At 50.7% G+C, this 25869-nt stretch overlaps 1 protein-coding gene across 4 annotated transcripts in view; it reads left to right on the forward strand.

Annotated features, from left to right (window-relative positions):
• Positions 1–25869, forward strand: part of KLHL3 (kelch like family member 3) — a 1295653-nt gene that overhangs the window by 820497 nt on the left and 449287 nt on the right. The window lies entirely within an intron of this gene.

Raw genomic sequence — 25869 nt, forward strand, 5'->3', positions numbered from 1 at the left:
GACGCTGTGGATAAAAACATTCTTGAAGGTCGCGAGTCAGCTGATGAGACTTTGGATCTGACCGTAGCCGAGATTAGACGTTCTGCGTCGATAGCAGTAAAAAAAACTTACAGGCGGGACTAGCCCATTTAGTTAAAAAGCACATCCCAGAAGGCCTTGTTAAATCAAGGGAGTCTTACGAAGAGTTCTTCGAAGAACCCTAGAGATAAATCACTGAAGGAGGCCGCGATTAACATTCAGCACATGGATTTGGCTGACATTAACGTGCCATAGTTAATTACATTTAATATAGTCCTATAAATTGTGTGAGGATTTTTTCATATGAGAAAGAGAATTCTTTAGTAACGGTCTAATCATTACTATTTATATAGGTACTATATATAATTTTTGTTTAATATGACAGTAAGTAATTTTAACAACCCTTATAAGGATAGTACCAACATATCATACATAGGTGTCAAGCTATTGGAAGCAGTGACTTTCGTTTTGGGCATTTCAAAGCCACAGAACATTTGGCTCCAAAGTGAAGAACGGACTTGTTCCTGAACATTCACAACACTTTGGTAGGCTATAAATCAATCTTCTTTGACATTTTCAATGTCTATAGTAATCCCTTTTCCTTTAGGGACTTAGCCATATTTTTGGTCTTTTTCCATAAAGGATGTATATAATCTATACCTTAAGAATAAAAAGACTTAAAGAATTGATGATCAACAGTTATTTACTTATCTCATATTGGGACCAATGATTTAATCTTTCGACAACAAGACTTTTGACCATTTCAACAATTGGCTGGTAAGCTCTTAATTATATTCATTGATATCACGATTGGGTGTATTTAAGAACGTTTTCTTTTCAGAAAGCACACATAGAGGTGATGTTAATAGATAAACTGTATCACATGAGTATGTGATTGAGTGGCTTCACATTTTCTGGTACATTTCAAATCATTGTGTGATCATATCATTCCATAAGAAAATGAGACTTTGATAGTCTAAGGTGTAAATGAATACTTTTAAAGGGTTTGTTACAACCACGATCACTTATCATATATGTATAATTTTTCTTACGCTCCACCCCGAACCCACCCGTTTCATCTTGTGTCGATGGTGTGACTCAAATATGGTATGTTTTTTAAACCTTTACTTATGTCCATCCAACCTTTGATTCATATTTGATACATGTATTTATGAAAAATTCATATATGCTCTTTAATTTTTGGAACCAATGTATTGAAAACAAAATACTCTTTTTTTCTTTGTTTATTGGTATCTTTCCGTATATCTTCATGAATGAATTACTATGAAAAACAGCCTTGAAAATGACCAAGGGTCGAAACACGTGTCGGCTATAAATCATATTAAAAAGAATTTCTGAAACTTTTGGATTTTTTTCTCTTGAATGATTTTGGCAACATTGCCTTTTCCTTTGGACTTTGTAATTTATAGGGTTTGAGCGTGGGACTTGATAACCCTCCCATTCTTTCAACGAATCACTCTCATTAACATGCTCGTCAAGCCCAATGTACTCTTTAGCAAGGCCGTCGAAGACACCTTGAAGACTGCCAAGGAAGAATATGATACACTAAAATCATTGGGCAAATTGACCAATAAACCACCTGGCCAGAGGGGATACGGCAATTTCCATCGCTCACCCAGACAACTTTCCCAGAGTGGTTCCAACTATAATCAACATCAGGGAAAGGCCTGGGGGGGAACAGCCAAGGCCAAGCCTCTCAGAATTACCAGAGAGGACCGCGTGTGGTCGGGGAAAGGGTCCCTCCTCCAGAGGTGGTACCCCACCTCAGAAACAGTGATATCCCGCTTCAGGTGCCCTCCCATTCCTCTCCAGTAGGAGGGTGCATTTCCACCTTCACCCAAGCATGGGAGGGAATAACCTCAGACATCTGAGTGCTGTCCACTGTAGCGGGCTGATATTGTATAGAGCTCTTCGAGCAACCCTGAAATCACCCCCCACGCCAGAAAACCCACTCCAAAGAAGACCAACACATCCTCCTCGAGGAAATCGCCACGCTGCTCCAAAAGGACGCTATAGAAATCGTCCCGGACAACCAAGTAAACCAGGGTATTTATTCAACTTAATTCCTTGTGCCAAAGAAAGATCTAACAATGCACCCAGTATTAGATTTATGCCCTGCAAACAAATATGTCAACCCACAAAAGTTCTGCATGACTACGCTACAAGAGGTAATCCTTCTACTAAAAAAGGGGGGATTACATGGCAACACTGGATATAAAAGATGCCTATTTTCATATTTCGATGTCCCCAGCGCACAGAAGATACTTGCGTTTCAAGATAGCGAACCAGCACTACCAATTCCGAGTACTGCCCTTCGGAATAGCTTCTGCTCCAAGGGTATTCACAAAGGTACTGGAGGTGGTGGCAGCACACCTGCGCAGGTAGGCAATCCCAGTGTACCCTTACCTGGATGACTGGCTGATTACAGGGGAGTCTCCGCTAATTTACAGGCAAAACATTCTAAGAACTATCAACCTTCTCTTTCAATTGGGCTTCTCCATCAACGAGAAAAAAATCAAGCCTAGTGCCAAGCACAACCAAACAGTTCCTAGGAGCTGTTATAAACACAGAAGAGGGGTTGGTATTTTATCAGAGGAAAGAGTCCAAAACATGTTACTGCAAATACCGCATTATCACGCCAGCCGCCGATAAGCGTACGCAAAGCAATGCGTTTGATAGGCATGATGGCATCTTGCATTTACCTGGTACCTCTCGCACGCCTGCGACCCATGCAGGAGTGGTTGGTGAAAAGTGGTCTCAGGCAAGTGGTCAGTGGGACGATCTAGTGGTTGTTTCACCAATACTAGTACAAAATCTTTGCTGGTGGACAAGAGAAAATCTGTTGAAGGGGAAACCCTTCCACAATTTGGAAGTGCAAGCGATTGTCGCGACAGACGCCTCCTCACTCACCGGGTGGGGGCTCATTACCTTCATCACACAGCTCAGGTTCTGTGGTCTCATGCGGCGGCACAGAACCACATCAATCTGCTGGAACTACTGGCAGTATTCAAGGCCATTCAAGCATTTGTGCTTCACCTAGCGACAACCAGTCTGCAAATACTGACAGACAGCACTATGGTGATGTTTTACATCCACAAAGGGGCACACTTTCTCCAAATCTGTCCAGGCTTGTGCAGCAAATTTGGAAATGGGCACTCAAACTGAAAATATTCTTATCGTCACAGGACGTTCCAGGGGAACTCAACTCTCTTGCAGACTCACTGAGCAGAGATCCCCTACCAGAGGAACACAAATGGCAACTACACGCAGGGGTCATAGAGCACCTCTTCTCTCAGTGGGTTTCCCCACAATAGACTTGTTCGCTACAAGCGAAAACAGTCAATGCCCAGACTTCGCGTCCAGGTTCCCCCAGCCAGGCTCCAACTGGTCAGGGAAATTTGCTTATGATTCCCCCTCACCCCGATACCTCTCATGAAGAAGGTGGTGAACAAGATCCACGAAGAACAAGTGACGCTCATCCTAATTGCTCCTATGTGGGCAAGACAACGTTGGTATACACATCTGCGCAAACTGGCGATGTGCGATTCCATCAAGCTCCCGTGCCTGACCGATCTGCTCACTCAGCACGGGGGATTAACAGTGCACCCTCAGCGTCACTCAATGAACTTGGCAGCATGGCTCCTGAAGTCATAGAGTTCGGACATCTTAACTTACCACACAGGTGTATAGATCTCCTGAAGGAAGCACGAAAACCTAACTCTAGACACTGTTATTTCGACAAGTGGAGAAGATTTGTAATTTGGTGCCATTCGAAACAAATTAACCCCATAGAATGTTCTCCATCCCACATTCTTAATTATTTGCTCCACTTGCTAGACTCTGGGTTAGTATTCAACTCTTTAAAGGTCCACCTGGCGGCCTTGTCAGTATACACCACCTCCCTCAATAAGGGCTCATGGTGGAAGGTGCCCGTTATCAAAGTTTTTATGGAGGGAGTAAAAAGACTCCACCATCCCATTTTAAACTGCCGCCAGGTTGGGATCTCAATGTTGCATTCACTAAGCTCATGGGACCGCCATTCGAGCCTATGCTCAAATCAAGTCTTAAACATCTGACTTACAAGACTGTCTTCTTAGTGGCTATTACTTGCATAAGAAGAGTTAGTGAAATACAAGCTCTGTCAGTCCCGGATCCTTTCTTTATCAAACTTAGACAAGCTAGTTTTATGTACTCACCCTAGGTTCTCACCTAAATTCATCTCTAAATTTCACATGAACCAGTCTATTGAGCTACTGGCTTTCTTTCAGAACTCCACCAGCTCAGCTGAGGTAAAATTCCACATACTAGATGTGGGGAGTGGGGTCCTTTACTATGTAAACAAGCCCAGACCGTTAAGGAAAACAGACCAACTGTGTGTCTCTATAGCAGCAGTTGGAGAAGAAGACCGCATTTACAAGTATGCCATCTCCAGATGGTTAGTCAGATGTATATAATTGTGCTATTCATTATCAAACAAGACACTGCCTTTCACGCCTAGAGCTCACTCCACAAGGAACAAAGGAGCCACTCTGGCTTTCATTGCAAATGTCCCACTAGATAGCATTTGCAGAGCAGCTACATGGAGCTCAATACACTTTCACTCAGCATTACTGCATTGACACTCATGACAAGACAGATACAGAGGTGGGACAAGCGATTCTAAGACATCTGTTCGCCCATGAACCTTCTCACATCCCACCACCTTCTCCTAACACTGCTCGCTAATCTATGCACAGCATGTGATCTAAGCAGATCCACAAGCCTCAGAAGGGATGCATAACTCACCGTAATCGTATTTCTGGTGCTTGTATCTGCTTAGATTCACATGCGCCCAGCCTTCCTCCCCCGGAGAAAAGGCGCATGGATGCTTATGAGCTTGTCTAATACGTATCTGCTTGGATACAACTGTACTCCCGCTACACTTCATGCTACCTCATGTCAGAAAAATAACAATCTGAGGGACCTCGACGCGTGAAGGACCATGGGTAAAGTGGAAGTCACACTAGGGATAGTATTACTGGCACGCCCTGTCAACGCCCCATTTCGAATTTCGAAAACAACTATTATACTCTGTAGGTTCCACTAGATTTCGGCCTATGCACAGCATGTGAATCTAAGCAGATACAAGCATCAGAAATATGATTATGGTGAGTAATGTCTCCCATATAGCAGTACTACCTGCCGATAATCTACCTAGCAGAACTAGCAACTCATGCATTAATAGCACTTATGAACTTGCCCCGATAACATGCACTATGCTATCAAACCAGGAATTGCCCTCACTTATTAATTCTCAGCAGCTGGAAATCCCTGCAGAGAATTATTTAGCAGGGAGTGTTGTAGCACTCATTTTCTGCTAATCCCAACATTCTGAGAGTGACTTGTAGAACTACTATAAGGGATTCTAATTAGTAAAATGCCGACCCAGGGCGTGGGTATCACCTATGCAATCACAAAAGGAGTTTGGGGCAAATCTCCCTGTCACCATCCTTCAGTCCTCACCAAAATAATTTGACCCATCAAGACACAGGGAGGTACCATGCCCTCGACAGGCACTGGAAGCAAAACAGAAACAAGGTTCACCCGAACAGACAGTCTTCACACCACTATGCTAACTCTTGCCTCTGCACCAACAAACAATAGAATGCAGCTACACACGTCGACTAACTTGGTCAAGCTGCACACATACTTTTTAAAAAAATTTTTTAAAGATTTTTATTTTGAAAACAAATAAACAATACAAACCAAACTTGCAGCATTATTTACAACAGACTCGTGAACATCAATTAACGCTCATTACTGCTCCCCAAATCCCCCCCCCCCCCCCTCAAGAGCTTATTTGGGTTTCTCGTTCTGTATCCGCTGCGTGCGGCTGGGTATCGCTTCCTTCCGAAGCTGCAGAATCCACTACTGTGCCAAACAGTCCTGTTATTAACATTCTCCAAGCCATCAGGTTACCCACTTCTTCTTCCCCGCACTTGCTACATGCCTCCTGCCACACCACCGTTTCAGCCTCCGCCCATTTTTGCAAGTCCCGCCACCATACCTCTACCCGTGGTTTGTGGCATTGCTTCCAGCCCATGGCAATCCTTCTTTTAGCAAGCACACATGCCAGGTCCCTCAGTTTCCCAAGATGTTTAGTATTCCGTGGTCTGGGAAACCCTCCCAACAGGCAGGCCAAGGCTGTATCTATGTTGAGCGTGACCCCTTTATCCGCTAGTTTCCGTGCCACTTCCCCCCAAAAAGCTTCAATCACTGGGCAAGAACAGAACATGTGTGTCATATCAGCATCTTCTTCATCGCATTTTGGGCATGCTTGTCTTCCTGCGTTTGCAAACTTAGATATTCTCTTCGGGGTCATATAGGCTCTATGCGTTATGTATAACTGTATCTGCTGCAATCTGGCGTTTCTGGACACCTTATTGTGGTATCCTATAGCACGTTCACACATTCCATCGGTCATCTGTGCCCCCACCTCCGCTTCCCAGTCCAGCCTCAAATGAGTCAAATCCTTCCCCACCCGGGTCATCACCATCTCATACAGTCTAGAGATCTTGTGCCCTCCTCCTGATATGTCATATATTGTTCCCATTAGGACGTCTGGCTCTTCCGCCAGTACAGTCTCTGGCCAGGTTTTGCGAATAGTCTGCACTAGCCTAAGATACGTGACATATTGGCCTCCATGCAAACCTGTCTCTTCTCCCAGTTCTTCAAAATCTTTAATAATCCCTTCTTGCCATATGTCTCCCAATGTGACCAGCCCAACCGATTCCCAATAGGTCCTGATTATCAACCTAAGTTGGTTGTCTCCCACAGCTAAGGCGACTAGTGGCACCTGTGGGGAACACGGGCATGGGTTCTCCATCAGTTGGCATACTCTGTGCCACATCTTCCACCCAAGCAACAGCATACCCGGGCGTTCTTTCATTTCGAGTTTAGGCACCCAGATAATCTCCTTTAGGTAAAACGGGGCGCAGTCCCGCCCAAACAGCCTAGATTCAGGAGTTTCCTCATCAGAGAGCCATTTGGTTACATATTGCAACTGACTAGCTACATAATAGGCCTCAAAATTCGGCAGCTTAATGCCCCCTCTATCATGGAAGTTCTGTAGCTTCCATAGCGCCACTCTATTGCGAGTGCCGTGCCATAGGAAGTCCCTGCACATGCTGTTCAGTTTGACGAAAAACTTTTTGGGTATCAAGTATGGTATATTCTCCAGCATGGGGTCTGGCATGGATTCACATGCTCATGAATATTCCCCGTCGTCAGGCTGGGAATCCTTGGTAAAGAAAAAATCAGTATCAGTTTCGTTTCTGATCTGTCTTTCGTAGTAGTAACCAATCACTGATCTCTGCGTCATACTGACCACAGCCAATGACTGCCCTCTACCTAGGCCCCGCCTCTGGCAGCCATCTTCAGATTTTTACCACACGTTCAAGTGTTGGGAGTCCTTGTGCTTAGCTCTCGAGCTTTTACTGCGTGTTTCGCGCTTTTTCAGGTGAATTTCCACATTTTTTCGGTTAATCGAGCCTCAAGCTCCACCGTTTCTACTCCCGTTAACGGCTACCCGTTACGGGATTTTCCTACGCCCCTCAAGGGTGAAGATTTCGTCGAATCAACTTCTTGGAGGATTCCAGAAGATTTGCGGCCTACTTCGAGATGGCCCAGGATGCGAGTTCGTCACCCGGACCCAAGCTGTTTCGCAGCTGCCCTGGATGCGGGCTGCAGAATGTGTTTAAGGAAGACGAACATTCGCAATGCCTCTACTGTCTTCATGGGGACAAGACTCATGTAGAGAAGGACTGCCAGTTCTGCAAGAACTTGTCGGAGCGGACCATGAGGGACCGTCGATCCCGTCTCGCCAGCTGGTTGGAGAAGGGCTCAACGGGTGAGAAGAAGAAGAAAGGGTCTGAGCGGGCTTCTAAGTCCTGTGCGGGCGCCCCGGCGACGGGGGCCCAACACCAGGCCAAGCGCCGCGAGTCTGCTGGCTCCGGGAGCGCTGAAAGGTCGGGCTCTTCGGTCGCCAGGCAGGGCGTGCCTTCCCCAGCACCGTCAACCACGAGCCAGCGCTCCGGTTCGGGGAAGAGGAAGTCCGAGACCCCGGGTAAGCTTCGGGAGAAGCCCCGTCCGATCTCGGTAGAGGGGGAGCGAGGCGTCGCCCCTCCCCCTAAGGGGAAGGCCCGGGACGCACCTAAGGTGGTGAAGGCCCCTACCCAGCAGGCAAAGGCCTCTATCGAGGCGATCGCGGCGACTCTGGCCAAGCCGGCAGATACCCCGCCAGCGGAGACTGCCTCCGGGACTAGAGTTTCCCTGCCGCCAAGGAGGGAATCCTCTTTTCAGCCCATGTCATGGCCACCATGATGGAAGAAGTGAGGGGGGGCACGGTAGCCTCCTCGAGCTCGGAGACAGCCTCGGAGGAGGAACTGACCGAGGCCGTGAGAAATCTCGAAGTCCAATTCGAGAAGGTTCGATCCCGTAAGGAAGATCCTCGGGAGATAACCGAGGAAGACGACGATGGCGAGGAAGAGCAGCCTTCCCTTCCGGCGCAGCCGGAATCTAGGTCTCAGGATAGCTCGGCGGCCATTTTGTCTGCGATCCAGTCCTTATGCTCTGAGATAAGGACGAGATTACCACGGCCCAGGCCGGAACACCCGCAACCTGGCCCGTCGGTAAGCCCTCAGAACAAATGACGGAGGACCCAACCCTCTCCTCCACTCGCCCCCGTAAGGCCTACAGTTCCCTCCTCATCCTCCCACGAGTCGGGAGATGACGGTGCGATGGGCTCGACGACGGGTTCTGAGGGCGACGACGACGGAACGGGTCTCCCGTCGCAAGGGACTCGCCGCCCGAAGAGATTGGCTCATTCCACACCATGATCGCCAGGGCGTCCGAATTGTTCCAGCTCTGCCCGGAGGAGCAGAAAAAGGAAGGTTTCCTCTATCAGCGCCGGGAGGGCAAGAGGAAGACTGTCATCGCGGTGCCTCTAATCGATGACATCTGGGAGGAGGGCCTGTCGGTTCTCAAGAACCCCTCCACGGCACCAGCCAAACGGGACAGGTACGAGAAGAAGTACCGGGTCCCCGAAACCGCTCCCCTGTGCCTCAGGGCCCAGCCAACGCCAGACTCGGTCGTCTCGGCGGCGACGAAGAAGAAAGCAGCGAGGTCAGGAGCCTCGACGGCGAATTCCCCGCCGGACGTCAAGGGAAAGAAGTTGGACGCCATGGGGCGGCGGGTAATTTCATCGGCGGCGACGACGATCAAAGCGGCCAACGCCCTGGCGATCGTGGCCCGTTACGACAGGGAGCTCTGGTTTAAGCTGGCCCCCATATTGGACTTCCTACTGGACGACAAGAGGTCCGAGGCCCTGGAAATACTTCAAAAAGGCGAGGTGGCGTTGGACCACGCCATAACGGTGGCAACCGATATTGCCGATACCGGGTTCCGCCAGCTGGGCAACGGTGTTTGCCTACGACGACGGGGTTGGCTCCGGGCGACCAACTTCCGTCAGGACGTCCAGACCAGGGTATTGGACATGCCGTTCGACGGCAGCAGCTTGTTCGGGAAGGCGGTGGACGAATCCCTCCAAGCCATAAAGACGGACACGGAGACGGCCCGCGCCCTCGGAGCCCTTCAGCAACGACGGCCCTTTCGGAGCTCCGGAGGCAGACAGGGTGCCTCCAAGGGATCCAGCGGTGGCTCGTCGTCCTACCGCCAGGCGGCACGCTCCTCGTCTCAGGAGGCCTACAGGGGTCGCGGCAAGCAGGGAGCGCCTCGCCGCTGTCGGCAAGGTGGCCAGGGCGGCAAGGCCACCACCTCCAAGCAGTACTGAATCAGCCGTGGTCTCGGGCCCCCACCGAAGCACCCCGGTGGGAGGCCGGCTGACGAAGTTCGTCGGCGTGTGGAAGTCCATCTCCACCGACAGTTGGGTGCTGGATACCCTGGCAAGAGGACACTCTATTGAATTCCTGAAGAAGTGCCCTCACGTTCCACCTGTGGCCAGGAAGGAAAGTCACGTCTCGCAACTGCTGTTGGAAGTACGGGCGATGCTCAGGAAAGGGGGACAGCTGGAGGAAGGCGACTTTCTATCATCGTTGGACCTGGACGATGCATACTTCCACGTTCCCATCCTCAAAAGTCACCGAAAGTTCTTCAGGTTCGTCGTCCAGGGACGCCACTACCAATTCAGGGCACTGCCGTTCGGATTGAAGTCGGCCCCCAGGGTCTTTACCTGGACGAATGGCTCATCCGCTCAAGGACGAGGGAACCCGCCGTCGAACACACTGCGAGGACCGTCCAGCTACTCACAGACCTGGGATTCGCCATAAATTACCCAAAGTCCCACCTGGTGCCGTCGCAGGTGGCCCTGTTTCTGGGAGCGAAGCTCGATACAGTGAGGTGCCTGGCGGCACCGTCGGAAGAACGGACGAAGACCATTCTAGGCAAAGTGCAGAGCCTGCTAGCCACGGAAGTGGCCAGGGTGAGGTCCATCAAGTCCCTCCTGGGGATGATGTCCTCTTGCATCTACCTGGTGCGCCTCTGCAGACTACGGATGCACCCTCTTCAAGAATTTCTCGACGCCCGTTGGATGCAGGCGACGGGCACCTTCGAAGACAGGGTCCCCCTCAACAAGGTGTTCCGGCGGGCAATTCAGTGATGGGGCGTTTGAGCGCACCTCACGGCGGGCAAGGACTTTCACACGCCGGCGTACCAGGAGACGGTGACGACGGACGCCTCCCTTGAAGGTTGGGGCGCCCACACCGGAGATCTCCACGCAAGAGGCCTCTGGCTCCCGGAGGAGAGGCTCCTGCACATCAACGTCCTGGAACTCTGAGCCGTGTTCTGGGCTCTCAAATCGTTCCTCCCGTCGCTCAAGGGCAAGGTGGTGCGGATCTTCACGGACAACACCACGACAATGTTTTACATACGGAAGCAGGGAGGCAGCAGATCCCCAGCCCTATCCAAGGAGGCACAGGATCTGTGGCACTGGGCGGTCGCCCAGGGGATGTTCCTGGTTCCCTTCCACCTGGCAGGAGAAAGAAACACCATCGCCGACTCGCTCAGCAGGGAGCTGCGCGCATGTCACGAGTGGGAACTGCGCCAGGATCAGGTGGATCAACTCTTCCGACGATGGGGCAAACCCCAAATCGACCTGTTCGCAACAGCGACGAACTCGAAGTGCAAGAGGTTCGCCAGCAGGTTTCCCCAGCCGAGAAGCATGGGCGATGCGTTCTCGTTCCCCTGGGACGGCCTATACCTGTATGCGTTCCCTCCGTTGCCGTTACTGCTTCGACTCATCAACCAGCTCAAGAGGTCCCGGTGCAGGATGATCCTCGTCGCACCGGCGTGGCCGAGGCAGATCTGGTTCCCGGACCTTCTGGACTTGTCAACGTCCCCTTCCATCAAGCTGTCGGCGGACGCGGACCTTCTCTCCAGAGAAGGAGGCGCCATCTTCCACCACTACCCGGCGTCGCTGAACCTGCAGGCTTGGCTCCTGCAGCGCTAGAGTTTGGAGACTACGATATACCGGCCGATTGCAGAGAGGTTCTTGCAAAGGCCAGGGTGTCCTCGACTCTCAAATGCTACGGCCATAAGTGGAAGAGGTTCTCTATCTGGTGCCGAGCACAGAAGATCAACCCCCTACGGATTACGGCCCCTCAATTGCTGCCGTACCTGCTATCGCTGGCAAAGGCTGGGCTAGCCCATGCCTCCATTAAGATTCATCTGGCGGCGATCTCCAGATATACCAGAACCACAGGACGGACGTCCCTGTGGTCCCATCGACTGGTAAAAGAGTTTATGAAAGGACTGTTCTGGTCGTTCCCGCCGGTGAAGGCCCCGGCGTGGGAACTTAACGTGGTGCTGACCAGGCTCATGGGGCCCCCATTCGAGCCGATGCACTCCGCACCGATGAAGTTTGTGTCGTGGAAGACTGCATTCCTGGTGGCCATTACCTCCGCACGACGAGTGGGAGAGATCCAGTCCCTATCCTGCAAAGCACCCTACTTGACTTTCCATGCCTCGAGGGTGGTGCTTAGGACGCACCCCTCCTTTATGCCCAAGGTGCCGTCGGACTTCCATCTGAACGAGCCCCTGGTGTTACCTGTTTTCTTCCCGTTTCCTTCGTCACCGGCCGAGAGGACTTTGCACTCGCTGGATGTGGCTAGAGCGCTGAAGTTCTACGTGGACCGCGCGAAGAGTTTTCGGAGGACATCACAGCTATTCGTGAACTTTGGACCTGTGAATCAAGGGAAGGCTCTCTCGAAGTCTTCTATTTCCAGATGGCTCTCCGGCTGCATCATGCACTGCCACCGGTTGGCTAACCGACCGCTGCCAGGCCGTCCGAGAGCCCATTCGACCAGATCGATCGCTGCTACTACGGCGTTCTTATCTGGTGTGCCCCTGCTGGACATCTGCAGGGCTGCTACGTGGAGGTCGACGCACACCTTCACGAGATTCTACTGCGTCGATCGCGATTCCAGGGAGGAGTCCAGGGTCGGCCAAGCAGTGCTGCGCAACCTGTTCGCTTAAGGTGAGCCTGGTGAGGAGGTAAGAGATGCTTAATGTTGAGTTTTTTGTATTGCTTAATGTTGAGCCTTTTGCCACCCCCAGTGGTTGTGAATGTGTGTACTGCTATTTATTCTTATATTCATGAGCATGTGAATCCATGCCAGACCCCATGCTGGAGAAAGAACAAGTTACTTACCTGTAACTGTTGTTCTCCAGCATGGGTCTGGCATGGATTCACATGCGAACCCTCCTGCCTACCCCTCTGCGGCTCTTCACTTGGTCATACTGCCACTTCACGTGCTACCAAATCTGAAGATGGCTGCCAGAGGCGGGGCTTAGGTAGAGGGCAGTCATTGACTGTGGTCAGTATGACGCAGAGATCAGTGATTGGTTACTACTACGAAAGACAGATCAGAAACGAAACTGATACTGATTTTTTCTTTACTGAGGATTCCCAGCCTGACGACGGGGAATATTCATGAGCATGTGAATACATGCCAGACCCATGCTGGAGAACAACAGTTACAGGTAAGTAACTTGTTCCTTACTGAAGAAATGTAACAGCCTGGGCAGGACCACCATTTTGAGCATCGCCCCCCGTCCCATCATCGCCAGCGGCAGCTTCTCCCAAAACTTCATATTTGTTCGGATTTTTTTCACAGCCACCTCGGTATTATGCAAGTGTTCCCCCTCCACCGTATGATACACATCTATTCCAAGGTAGCGGAAGGAATCAGCCGCCCAAGGTACGGACAACACTGGCAACCGTTCCAGAGGGGCTCCTATGTAGCTCCCCAATGGGAACATGCTCGATTTTTGGGGGTTTACCGCTATGCCGGACAGTTCTGCATACTTTTCCATGACCTCTAGAATATACTGAAGATTTTCCTCCGGATATTTAAAATACAGTAGTAAATCGTCAGCATACAAGGATATTAGGTGTTTCTCTCCCCCTGCCTCAATAATGACCATGTCATATTGTTGTCTGAGGTACACTGCCAGGGGCTCCAGGGCTAGAATGTATAACATCGGGGACCAGGGGCACCCTTGTCTGGGGCCGCCAGCAACCATGGCCACCTCACTGAATCAAAAGCTTTGACTGCATCTAGGGACACCACCGCCATTTCCACATCGCTCCTGTTTCCCTCTTCAATCACCCGGTGGAGTCGCCTGTGGTTGTGGGTTATATTTCTGTTGGGGACATAACCTGTCTGATCCGGGTGTATCCGTTTGCTAATAACCCTTCGCAGCCTATTGGCCAGAACCGCCGTCAAGATCTTGCTATCCTGGTTCAACATTGACAACGGCCTATAGGAGCCACAGCTATGCCCTGGCTTGTTGGGCTTAGGGAGCGGCACAATTAGTGCTTCTCTGAGCGATTCCGGTAGCCGACCCTTCTCAAAAGACTCATTGAGCATCTCTAGCATAGGGGGGGAGTACTTCCACTTTATATATTTTGTAAAACTCGCCAGGGAATTCGTCCGCGCCCGGGGTCTTGCAGGTGGGCAGCTGCTTCACCACCTCCTCTAATTCCTCTAAGGTAATCGGTGCGTCCAGCTCCTCCCTTTCTTCATCACTGATCTTAGGTAATTCCATGTCTTTTAGTGTTTCTATAATCTCCTCCCGATTGTCCCCTCCTCTGTCCTCATATAATGTTCTATAATAGTCCAAGAATGCCTCGTTGATTCCTTCTTGGGTGTCAACCGCCTCCCCGTCTTCTCTAGTTATTGTCCTAATCGGGGGCCTGGGGGTTTCACTCTTATATAACCACGCCAACAAGCGGCCAGTTTTATCCCCACCTGCATGTTGCCTCTCAACATATTTCTTGAGGTTAAGGTTGCACAGCCTTTCCCAAAGCTCTGCGCACCTTTGCTGCAACTAGAGTACAAATTCCGCATCCCCTCCCGCCCTGTTGCTTTCGCGCTCCAGTTTCTCTTCCGCTTCCTCTAGTTCCATTAGGACCCCACCCTGTAGGCCTTTTGACTTAGCAATAGCAGCACCCCGCAATACCACCTTAAAGGCTTCCCAGAGCGTGCACGCTGAATCTACGCTGCCTGCGTTTACCTCAAAGTACTGTGAGATCGCATCCCTGATATCTTCCCTGAAGACTGGGTCTCGGAGCGCCTCCGCCCGGAGGCGCCATGTCGGTATCCGCGCCCTGGGGCGGCAGTGCTGCCAGGTCAGCACCAGAGGCGAGTGGTCCGACAGGACCCTCGCTCTATATTCTATTTGGGTGGTCTCTATCACCACATCTGGCGTGGCAAAACAGTAATCCAGCCTCGTGTGCAGGTGCTGCGGAGCTGAGTAGTGCGAGTACTGTGTTTCATTAGGGTGTTTCAGTCTCCAAACATCCACCAGCCCAAAGTCATCTAGTAATGTCTGCAATACCCTGGCCGCTGGGGTGGGCCTATCAATCTTCCCATCAGATCTGTCTGCCTTTGGGTTGAGCACGCAGTTGAAATCCCCTCCCCAGATAACTACTCCTCCCATACACGCGCCCAGATGAGTACATAGGGTTCTAAAATACGTTGCAGTGTTTTGGTTGGGGGCATACGTATTTATAATGCACACCTCTCTATTCTCTACCAAAGCCTTTAATATGACCAACCTCCCCTCCGTGTCCAACACCTCTTGTGTAAGTTGGAGCGGAACGTGCGGTGCCACCCAGACCAGCACTCCCCTAGCGTAGGCAGAGTACGGAGAGCCTACTACAGTACCTCCCCACTTCTTCCCCACCAGTTCCAATTTTTGCTGTGTCAAATGTGTTTCCTGCAACAACGCAATATCAATCTTCTGTCTTTTTAAGTACATCATGACTTTGTTTCTTTTTAAGGAGCTGTTAAGTCCCCTGACGTTCCATGTTACGATCTTAAGGTCTCCCATGGCTCATGAGTGCCTTCTTGCCTTCCATGTAGCGACTCCCCTTTGCCCACGTGATACAGATACAGCCCTCCATCTTTGCTTGTAGCTTCTCGTACCAGCTCAAACTCCCCATAACTATGTACACGGCAAAACCCCAACTTCCCTCCACTCCCCCGTCCCTTCCCCAACATTACACACCCCAACTGCTGCCCAGCTCCATTCTCGGAACTCGGGCACCCCCACATATAGCCCTGCAAGCACCAAACAATGCACAGAGCTCAGTAGGGTGAAGTCGCCCTAATGGCCACTTAACTAAAATTGTTATGGGGTAGAGAGAACCGCTCTGTAAGGCTCCCGTTAATTCAACATTAACTATAGTGCTTATAACATTTAGTGCAATAGTCTGACCTTCTCTACTGAGGGCTGCGCAAGTGACTATATTCAAGTCCCACGTGCCGCGCCATCTTGTGGCACCTTCTTCGTGCATTACTTATCTCTTGCGTGCTCTTTCTCCGTCCAAACTTCTGACTCCTGGGGACATCCATGCGCATTGAGCCATCCCATGGCATCCTCCGGGGTCTCAAAAAACAAAGTTTTGTGTTTATGAATGACTTTCAATTTAGCCGGATACAGTAACATATATTTGTGGCCCGCCTTTCTCAATCTCCGCTTTACCGTCCCAAAGTTCATGCGGCTACGCTGCACAGACAGGGTATAGTCCGGGTAGGCCGTGATGTTTGCCGCTCCTCGTGTGATCGTTCCTCCCTTATGAAAGTGTTCCAACATCCTCTCCCGATCTCGGTAGTTAAAGATTTTGGCTAACACCGGCCAGGCGGGTTCCCCGGCGGCGGTCTCCTTGTAAGAGCTCTATGTGCCCTTTCCACTGCAAATCCTTGAGATAGGGCTCCTCTGGGTATCTCTTGCAGTAGCATGGATTCAATGAATTCCGTGGGATCGTGGCCCTCCAATCCCTCCGGCAGGCCCACAATACGGATGTTGTTTCGTCGGGCTCGTCCTTCCGCCTCCTCCGCTCTGCTCTCCAAGTTGCCCACTCTTTGTATCAGGGCATGCAATTCGGCCTTATGGGAGGCGCAATCCGCAGTATTCGGGCTAACTTCCTTCTCAGGGGACTCCGTGCGCTCCGCCAAGGCCCTGACATCCTGTCGGAGTAGATTAACATCCTCCTGCACCTCTCCGACCTTGAGGTCCAGTGCCGTTTTCAGTTCAGTGACGGCTAGTTCGAGTTTAGATTCCCAGGCCGCCCTTAGGTCCGCAATCGCAGCTAGGACTTCTTGGTTAGCGCCCGAAGTCGTCATGCCGCTTGCAGGCGGCTTGTCCCTGCTCTTGGTATTGTCTTGACCCGGGGACGTCTTAGCAAAGTCGTCTAAGGTGGGCTGTTTCACCTTGGGCCTCACCGTTCTATTCGATATGACCCAGAGGACCTGTATTTTGCACAAATGACAAATGTGCACTCAGTACGCCCCTTTCGCTGGGTCACCGTGCGGCCTGCTTCTTCCTTTGTTCCGGACATTGGTCGGCCATTTTGTGTCGTCTTTCGTCTCCGGCGCTCCTTATCTTTTCCGCACCGATCTCTGCCGCCGTTCCTCCTGCACCATCCAAAAGTTCACCACACGTGGCCCAATCATTCACACACCGACATGTGTATTTTCAGCGGTCGTCGCCCATCATTACGCACTTTTTTGCCCGGATCATTACAGGGTCTCGGGAGCTCCTCCAGATCACGTCCTCCTACATGGCCCTCGTATCCACGCCCCCCGCTGCACACATACTTACACACTTCCAGGTCCACCTCCAGTGTTTACAATACAGCTATACACCTCGAAATCGGCCTAGCTGCACACATAACGTCACTCTCAAGCACCAGCGCAGCCAGAATGCAGATCCCATAGCCCATTGGTCTTGCTTCACACATTCTACTGATCTTATACAACCACCGCACCACGCATAGCACTATTATGCTGCTACACACCACCTATTATTGCGCATTGGCCGCACACATACTGAGTGTACTCAAGCATGTTGTACTACACTACACTACACTCTCTACTGACCTGGACTGCAGTCCACGAGGGCGTTCAGCCCACAGCACTTTGGAATCCTAACAATGGTAAAAGGCACTATGCAAATACCAAACAGAACATGCTTCTTGGGATGCCATCAGCAAGGCTGCTACTTGGACCACTCCGTCGGCCTTCTGGATGCCAGCTCCATGCGCGATGCAGAGTTCGGTCAGGCGTTTCTCAAGAGCCTTTTTGTTTTGTCCTAGATATGAGGCATGTTGTCACGGCTCCACCCTATGGTCTTTTCGGTGGAATCACCCACAAAGATGAAGGAAAGGTGACGGGACATATGAGTAATAAATTACCGTAGTGACTAGAGTACCCCTAGTTCATAGTCCCTTTTCTCCATTCGTCCCACCCACCTTCCCCCACTTGTATGCCAAGGGCTAATATGTAAGGTGTAGCCAGGTATCCAAGTGTCTGATGTGCTCAAAGCGGAATGAGGTGAGGCGCCGGAATGTGGGGCGTTCCTACACCCATGGCTGTGCCACTGCACGCTGTTATAAATTTAAAGGGGAAGCTCCATTTTTCACTGCTAAAGGTTCCGGTACCATCCCCATGTTTGGGGACACCCACAAGGATGGAGGAAAGTGGACTATGAGTACTCTAGTCACTACGTGAGTAACTTGTTCTTTTTGTGTAGTGATGAGTGATGATGGGGTGTCCATGGTCATCCGAGTCAGGTCGCTGGAATGCTGTGTCAATGTTGTTGCTGGTGAACAGTGTGGTTTGTGGGGATGGGCTGTTGATTTTGCAAGATGGGCAGTGGAAGGGCTTTAATAAAACGACCTAGAATGCATACTTTACACTTAACAAATACATTTCAATGCCAGAAAAGGAAATGGTGAAACCGCAACTGTTGGTAGGAAGTATTTCAAAGCGTAATCTTACTTTCTGAGGCTTGTGGAATCTGCTTAGATCACATGCCTTAGAGGCTGAAAACAGCACACTTTAGATTCCATACCAATAAGAATATGATGATGATGCAATCCATAATGGTGTAATGACAAACTAGGGATATGAGAATAAACAGTATAATTCTTATAGTAGTTTGGTTTACAATTTTTGTAATTTTGTTAGGATTTGTGGTCTATAATTTCACTGGAATGACATTCATGAGCCTTAATGATTATGTTGGCTCTACATGTACCGAATAATAGCTATATTCCAATTATTTCGCCTTTTTTGCACTCACCAGCAGACTAAGATATAACGAAATGAAAAGACTATCTATGAAATAAAATCATTGAATAAATCAAATTTATTTTGTAAACTCTGTGCAAGACTAGCAGTGTGGTTCAGACAGGTCAATAGAAGCACTAATTTACTTCTGTATTGACCACCTGCTATTGATTGTTATTGATGTATCTGCTTTTTGTCAACTAACAGACCATGTCCATCAGATTCCTCCACAACTTCAACCCTACATAATCAGAATAATATTTAAATAATAGAAAGTTAAAAAATTATATTATATAAAATATTTTAAAACATGTCAATTACACCCCTCATCAAAAGGTCTAGTCTTGACCATAAATCATACACCAACTATAGGCCCATAACTAACGTTCCTTTTCTGTTAAAGATCAGAGACAAGCTAACCACCTTGCAGCTGCTTCAACATCTGAAAAACACGAATAGCTTACACTACAGACAGTCTGGGTTTAGATAATTTCTTGCCACAAAGTGCACTTTTAGATCTCCAAACTAAAATGCTAAAAATGGTGGCCAAAATTAACTTGAGTCTGCTGATTTTGTTAGATCTCTCAGCAGCCTTCGATCTTGTGGACGACGGAAAGCTTTTAGAAAGAATGAGTAATGTGGGAAACAGGAGAATGCGACTTGTTGCCTTAGATCTTTCAGTAATCTGAGGTCCAGGATTGACTGGGGAGATGTACTCTCCGGGCTGGAACTACTTGTGGAGTACCATAGGGTGCCTGCATCTCACCTGCCCTGTTCAATGTATTCTGCCGCCCACTATGAGATCTCCTGGACACCCTGGAGTTCGTTTCACTAACTATGCGGACGACACTCGGCTCCTTATGAAGCTGAGTGGCAACTATGAAAATGACGCAGAAAGAGTTTCCACATTCTATGGGACAATACAGAGATGGATGGCACTCAACGGAATGTGCCTGAATGGAGATAAAACTGACCTTCTGATCTCTGGCTCCCCCCAGGCTTGTGCTAAGCTTCAGGCCCAATATGTACACTTTGATATTGAGAACCATTATATCAATGTAGCTAACAAAGGAAAAACATTGGGAATAACTCTGGATCCGTCATTGAGTATGTCGACTCATATCAACACTGTTATAGGCAAGTCCCAATATCACGTTAGACTGAGATTGGTGAAGCCTTATGTCTCAGAAATTAGTTGTTCTCCAGCATGGGGTCTGGTATGGATTCACAGGCTCATGAATATTCCCCGTCGTCAGGCCAGGAATCCTTGGTAAAAGAAAAAGTTTCACTATCACTTACAAACTGTATTTCTCCTCTAAACCAATCACTGAGCTCTGGGTCATACTGCCCCCAGCCAATGACTGCCCTCTCCCTAAGCCCCTCCTCTGGCAGCCATCTTCATATTTTTACCACACGTTCAAGTGTTGGGAGTACTCGTGTTTTGCTGTGTGCACTGATCTACGTTTTTTGTGCTTTTTCGGTAAAATGTTAAATTTTTTGTCAAACAGAGTCCGTGTGCTCTTTCTCCACATCGGCTGACAAGCGGGGATCTGTTTGTCAGTAAATTTCAATTCCACTCAAGGGCAAGAATCGTCAAAGTTTAATCGAAGATTCCAGAAGGCCATCATGCCTACTCCGCACCATGTTGGAGGAGAAGGAGGGAAGCTCCCTTTTCAAATTCTGCTCCAGCTGCGCAGTAGGGAATGTGTTTGCAGAGGACAAACACCTCCAGTGCCTCAACTGTCTCCATCTGGAGCACAGGGAAGCGTATTGCGAAATCTGCCTCGGGTTCTCCAAACGAACCATGAAGGATCGTCACAGTAGGCTGGCGGTGTGGTTCATTGCCAAGACCAGTGCCCCGTGTGGAAAGCAGAGGTATGCCTCACCGAGGACCGGCTGGTCTGAAGAGTGGGCTTCTAAGTCCTTTGAGGGTGCTCCATCCATGGGGGCCCAAGATAGGGCCAAGCACTGCAAGTCCATTTCCGTCGGGGGCACCGCGCAAGTGGGTCCCGCTACAGGCATGGCACATTCATCTATACCATCTGCCTCCATCGCCAGCTCCTCCTCAAAGAGGAAAACGGTTAACCCGGCAAAGCTGCGGTTAAAGCTCGAGAAGGCGAAGGCGCTGGAAAAGATGACTGACGTACCCCAGAAAGCCCAGGTAAAGTCGATGATCGAGTTGGTGGTGGCCGCCCTCTCGAAGGCCAAGGTGGCTGACCCAGGCAAAGTAGCTGCGGCAGTTCCTAGAGTATCCCTGACCCCAAGATGGGAGGCATTGGCCAAGCCAGTGGAGAGGGCATTGGAGAAGAGGATGCCTCTCGTGGATGACATTTTGGAGGAAGGCCTGACTTTGATGAGGAACCCAGCCCCGGCCAAGAGGGATCTGCTGCAGAAGAAATACTGTGTGCTGAGTAGGCACCCAAGTGCCTACCTTCACAGCGTTCCCTGAACTCAGTGGTCTAGGCGGCAGCAGAGAATAAGTCGTCTAACCCCTCATCTGCATCCTTCGTCCCTCAAGATAGCGAGCGGAAGAAGTTGGATGCTGTGGGAATGAAAGTAATCTACTCGGCGGCAACAACGGTCAAGGCCGCCAACGCCCTTGCTATTCTGGCCAGATACGACAGGAAGCTGTGGTATACGATGGCCCCACTGCTGGTGTTCCCACCGACAACAAGCGGGTCGAAGCACTGTCCATCCTCCACGAGGTGGAGGTGGCATTGGACCATGCCATCACGGTGGCCCTAGACCTCGCAGACACGGGCAACCGACAGATGGGGAACGGTGTCTGCCTCTGTCGTCGTGGCTGCCTAAAAACCAACTTTCGTCAGGAGGGCCAAACGAGGGTTGTGGACATGTGGATAACCTTTTTGGGAAGGTTGTTGACGAGTCGTCGCAGGCCAATAAGACTGACACTGAGATGGCCCGTGCCTGGGCACTCTTCATCACTTCCCGTCCTTTGGTGCCTCCGGCAGGAAGTCGGGAAGATCGTCGAACGGTTTTGGCGGAGGGTCCTCCTTGTACCGCTTACCCTCCCAGTCCATGACCAAGGAGGCCTACAGAGGCCGTTCCAAGGGGAGGTGGCCGACATTTCGCTCCCAAAGCGGCACGCAGTCTCCAAAGCAAGATTGAACCGACCAGGACGTCGGGCCCCCACCCATGCACCCCAGTGGGAGGCCATTGGCGGGCTACGTCAGTGAATGGAAGATCACAGACCAATGGGTGCTGGATGCTCTCGCCCACGGACACACTCTAGAGTTCCAGCAGAAGTGTCAGCGGATACCTCAGGTGGCCTAGCAGGAGCAGCACATCCCTCAGCTCTTGCAGAAGTACAGGCCATGATAAGAAAATGGGCGATAGAGCTGGTTCAAAAGCGTCTCAAAAGAGTCTACTCCATATACTTCTTGGTAAAGAAGAAGACTGGGGGCTGGAGGCCCATTCTAGACCTGCAGCATCTCAAAAAAACACCAAGGGCCTCATTACGATTTTGGCGGTAGCCATGCTGCTATTGGCGGCATGGCTGCCGCCATGATCGGGTTCGGGTTCCCAGAATGAGGAATTACCGGGCCATTCCAAGTTCGGAGGGCCCGGTAATTCCTCCCTCCGGGAACCCGGACTCGGGCCTTCCCCATTCCCATTTCAGCCCCTATAGGGCTGAATGAGAATGGGAGAGGTAGCAAACAACGGGTTGATTACGAGCGGCCTGTTGTTTGCTCCCTCTTCCCCTTGCGGGACCCGCTCTGCACGTCTGGTAAAACCAGACGTGCAGAGCGGGTCCCGCGAGGGGACCTCGTAATCAGGCGGTACGGGGTTGACGGCGCCGGCACCTTTACCGGCGCAGTTAACCCCTTACCGCCTGACTTGTAATGAAGCCCCAAGTCCCAAAAATTCAGGATGGTCACGTTGCAGCACGTGCTCAGCCAACTGGAGGAAGGAGACTTCTTGACGTCGCTGGATCTGGAGGATGCATACATCCACGTCCCCATTACCGAGAAGCATCGGAAGGTCCTGCACTTCGTAGTACAGGGAAGGCACTACCAATTCAAGGCCCTCCCCTTCAGACTGAAGTCGGCACCCAGGGTGTTTACTAAGTGCCTGCCCATCTGCGTCTACAGGAGATACACGTGTACCTGTACCTCGACAACTGGCTCATCCGGGCCAAGTCAAGGGAAGTAGCTGTCGAACATACAGAGGACCGTCCGGCTGCTATGGGATCTGGGGTTCTCCGTCAACTATCCAAAGTCCTGCTTGATCCCATCGCAGAACGCTCTGTTCCTAGGGGCCAGGCTCAACATGGTCTCCTGCCTGGCGGCTCCCTCGGAGGAGAGGATAGCGGCCCTGCTGGGCAAGGTGCAGCGGCTGTTGGCACTGAAGACCACCACAGTGTGGACCATCAAATCACCGCTCAGAATTATGTCGTAGTGAATCTACCGTAGCCGGCTCTGCAGGTTGCAGATGCGACCCCTTCAGGAATTCATGGACACTCTGTGGATCCAGGTGTCCGGAAGCTTCAACGACAAGATTGCCCTCAACGAGGTGTTCCGTCGAGTGATAAGGTGGTGGGGCGTGTGCTCCAACATCGCCAGAGGCACAGGTTTCCAGAGCCCCCATACCAGGAAACAGTCACCACGGACACTTCCCTGGAGGGCTGGGGAGCCCACACCTGACGTCTCCACGCCAGAGGCCTGTGGCTACCGGAGGAGAGGAATCTCCACATCAATGTCCTGGAGCTGCGAGCAGTGTTCTGGGTCCTCAAGTCGTTCCTTCCGTCCCTCAAGGGTAAAATTGTGAGGGTGTTCACAGACAATACCACCACGATGTTCTACATCAGGAAGCAGGGGGGCACCAGATCCCCAGCGCTCTCCAGAGAGGCGCAGGACTTGTGGCACTGGGCCGTCGTCCAATAGATGTTCCTCATACTTTTTCACTGGGCAGGAGTCAAGAACACCATTGCCGACTCCCTCAGCAGGGAGCTGCACTCCTGCCACGAGTGGGAACTTCGACAGGATCAAGTGGACTGCCTCTTCCTCAATTGGGGCAGACCCCAGATCAATCAATTTGTGACGGCGACAAATTCCAAATGCCAAAATTTCGCCAGCAGGTTCCACCAGCCGAGGAGCATGGGGGGATGTGTTTTCCTTCCCATGGGAATGCCTGTTCCTGTACGCGTTCCCTCCGTTGCCTCTCCTGCTGCGAGTCATCAATCAACTGTAACAGTGCCGATGCAGGATTATCCTTGTTGCCCCAGCATGGCCGAGGCAGATTTGGCACCTTGATCTTCTCAGCCTGTCAACGTCACCCCTAGTCAAGCTGCGAGTGGTCGCGGATCTGCTCGCCAGAGAAGGAGGCGCAATCCTACATCACAACACAGGTTCGCTGAATCTGAACGCTTGGCTTTTGCCGCCTTAGAGTTCAGAGTATACGAGTTGCCGGCAGACTGCAGAGACACTTAAGTGCTACGGGCACAAGTGGAAGTGTTTAACTACGTGGTGCCGGACGCAGAAGATCAATCCTCAGAGGCTCATGGCCCAGCAGATTCTTCCGTACTTGTCCTCGGCCAAGGCGGTGCTGGCGCACGCCTCCATCAAGGTGCATCTCTCGGCTACCTCCCGCTACACCAGGTCTCCAGGATGGTCTTCTCTTTGGTCCCACCGTCTCATCAAGGTGTTCCTCAAAGGACTGTTTCGATCATTCCCGCTAGTGAAGGCGCATGCTCTGGCGTGAGAACTCAACGTGGCGCTGAAGAGGCTCATGGAGGGTCCCCTTCGAGCCTTTGCATCAGGCCCATCTCAAGTTCCTCTCATGGAAAACGGCTTTCCACGTGGCCATCACCTCAGCTAGGAGGGGTAGGTGAGATCCAGGCCCCTATCCTGCAAACAGCCTTATTTTACTTTTCACAACATGAGGGTGGTGCTCCAGACGCACGCCTCCTTCATGTAAAAGGTTCTGTCGGAATTCCACCTCAACGAGCCATTGGTATTGCCTGTGTTCTTTTCGAAACCTTTGTCACTGGCTGAATGTATTTTGCACTCGCTGGATGTGGCTCGTGCTCTGAAGTTCAATGTGCCACGCACAAAGAGTTTTCGGGAGACGTCTCAACTATTCGTGAACTATGGTCCTGTGAACCATGGGGAAGGCCTTGTCCAAGGCTTCCATCTCTGGTTGGCTCTCCGGTTGTATCACGCACTGTCATCGTTTGGCAAACGGACCACTGCCCGGCTGTCCGAGAGCCCTTTCCACCAGAGCGATTCGGCGTTCGTGTCTGGTGTGCCCATGCTGGACATCTACGGGGCTGCTATGTGGAGGTCCACGTACACCTTCACAAGATTGTACTGCGTCGACAGGGATTCCAGAGGGGAGTCCAGTGTCTGCCAAGCAGTGCTACGCAACCTGTTCGCTTGAAGGTGAGCCTGTTCCAGAAGTACGAGTAATTGTTCTGTTGAGTCTTGCCACCTCCCGTGGTTGTGTAATGTTGTACTGCTATGTATTCTTTATTCATGAGCATGTGAATCCATTCCAGACCCCATGCTGGAGAAGGAACAAGTTACATATCTGTACCTATTGTTCTCCAGCATGGATCTGACATAGATACTCATGCGGACCCTCCTGCCATCCCCTCTGTGGCTCTTCCTGGTCATACTGCCACTTTATGTGCTTACCAAATCTGAAGATGGCTGCCAGAGGAGGGGCTTAGGGAGAGGGCAGTCATTGGCTGGGGGCAGTATGACCCAGAGCTCAGTGATTGGTTTAGAGAAGAAATACAGTTTGAAAGTGACTTTTATTTCTTTTACCGAGGATTCCCGGTCTGACGGTGAATATTTGAGTATGTGAATCCATGCCAAACCCATGCTGGAGAACAATAGTTACAGGTAAGTTCCTTCTATGCTGGTCTGTGCTGTGATAATGCCCAGGACCGATTACTGTAGTGGCCTATTTATCAGGGCAAATAAGGGCTGTTTAAGAATACCTCAAATACCTCAAATACTGACAAATGACACAGTTCGAATAGTGAAGAACGTCCCTAGGCACTGGCCCATCACGGCCCACAGGAGGGAGCTACATTGGCTCTCTGTGTAAGTCAGTTTTCGCTTTAAAGCCCTAACAATTGTTCATAAATGTCTCTATGGTCAAGCCCCCAAAGTACATTAAAGAATGCATTAATGTACAAAAGCTTGCCAGATTTACGCGGTCTGCCAATACA

Source organism: Ambystoma mexicanum, chromosome 3p, assembly GCF_040938575.1.
Source record: "Ambystoma mexicanum isolate Mex_15411 chromosome 3p, UKY_AmexF1_1, whole genome shotgun sequence".
NCBI classification, from domain to species: Eukaryota; Metazoa; Chordata; class Amphibia; order Caudata; family Ambystomatidae; genus Ambystoma; species Ambystoma mexicanum.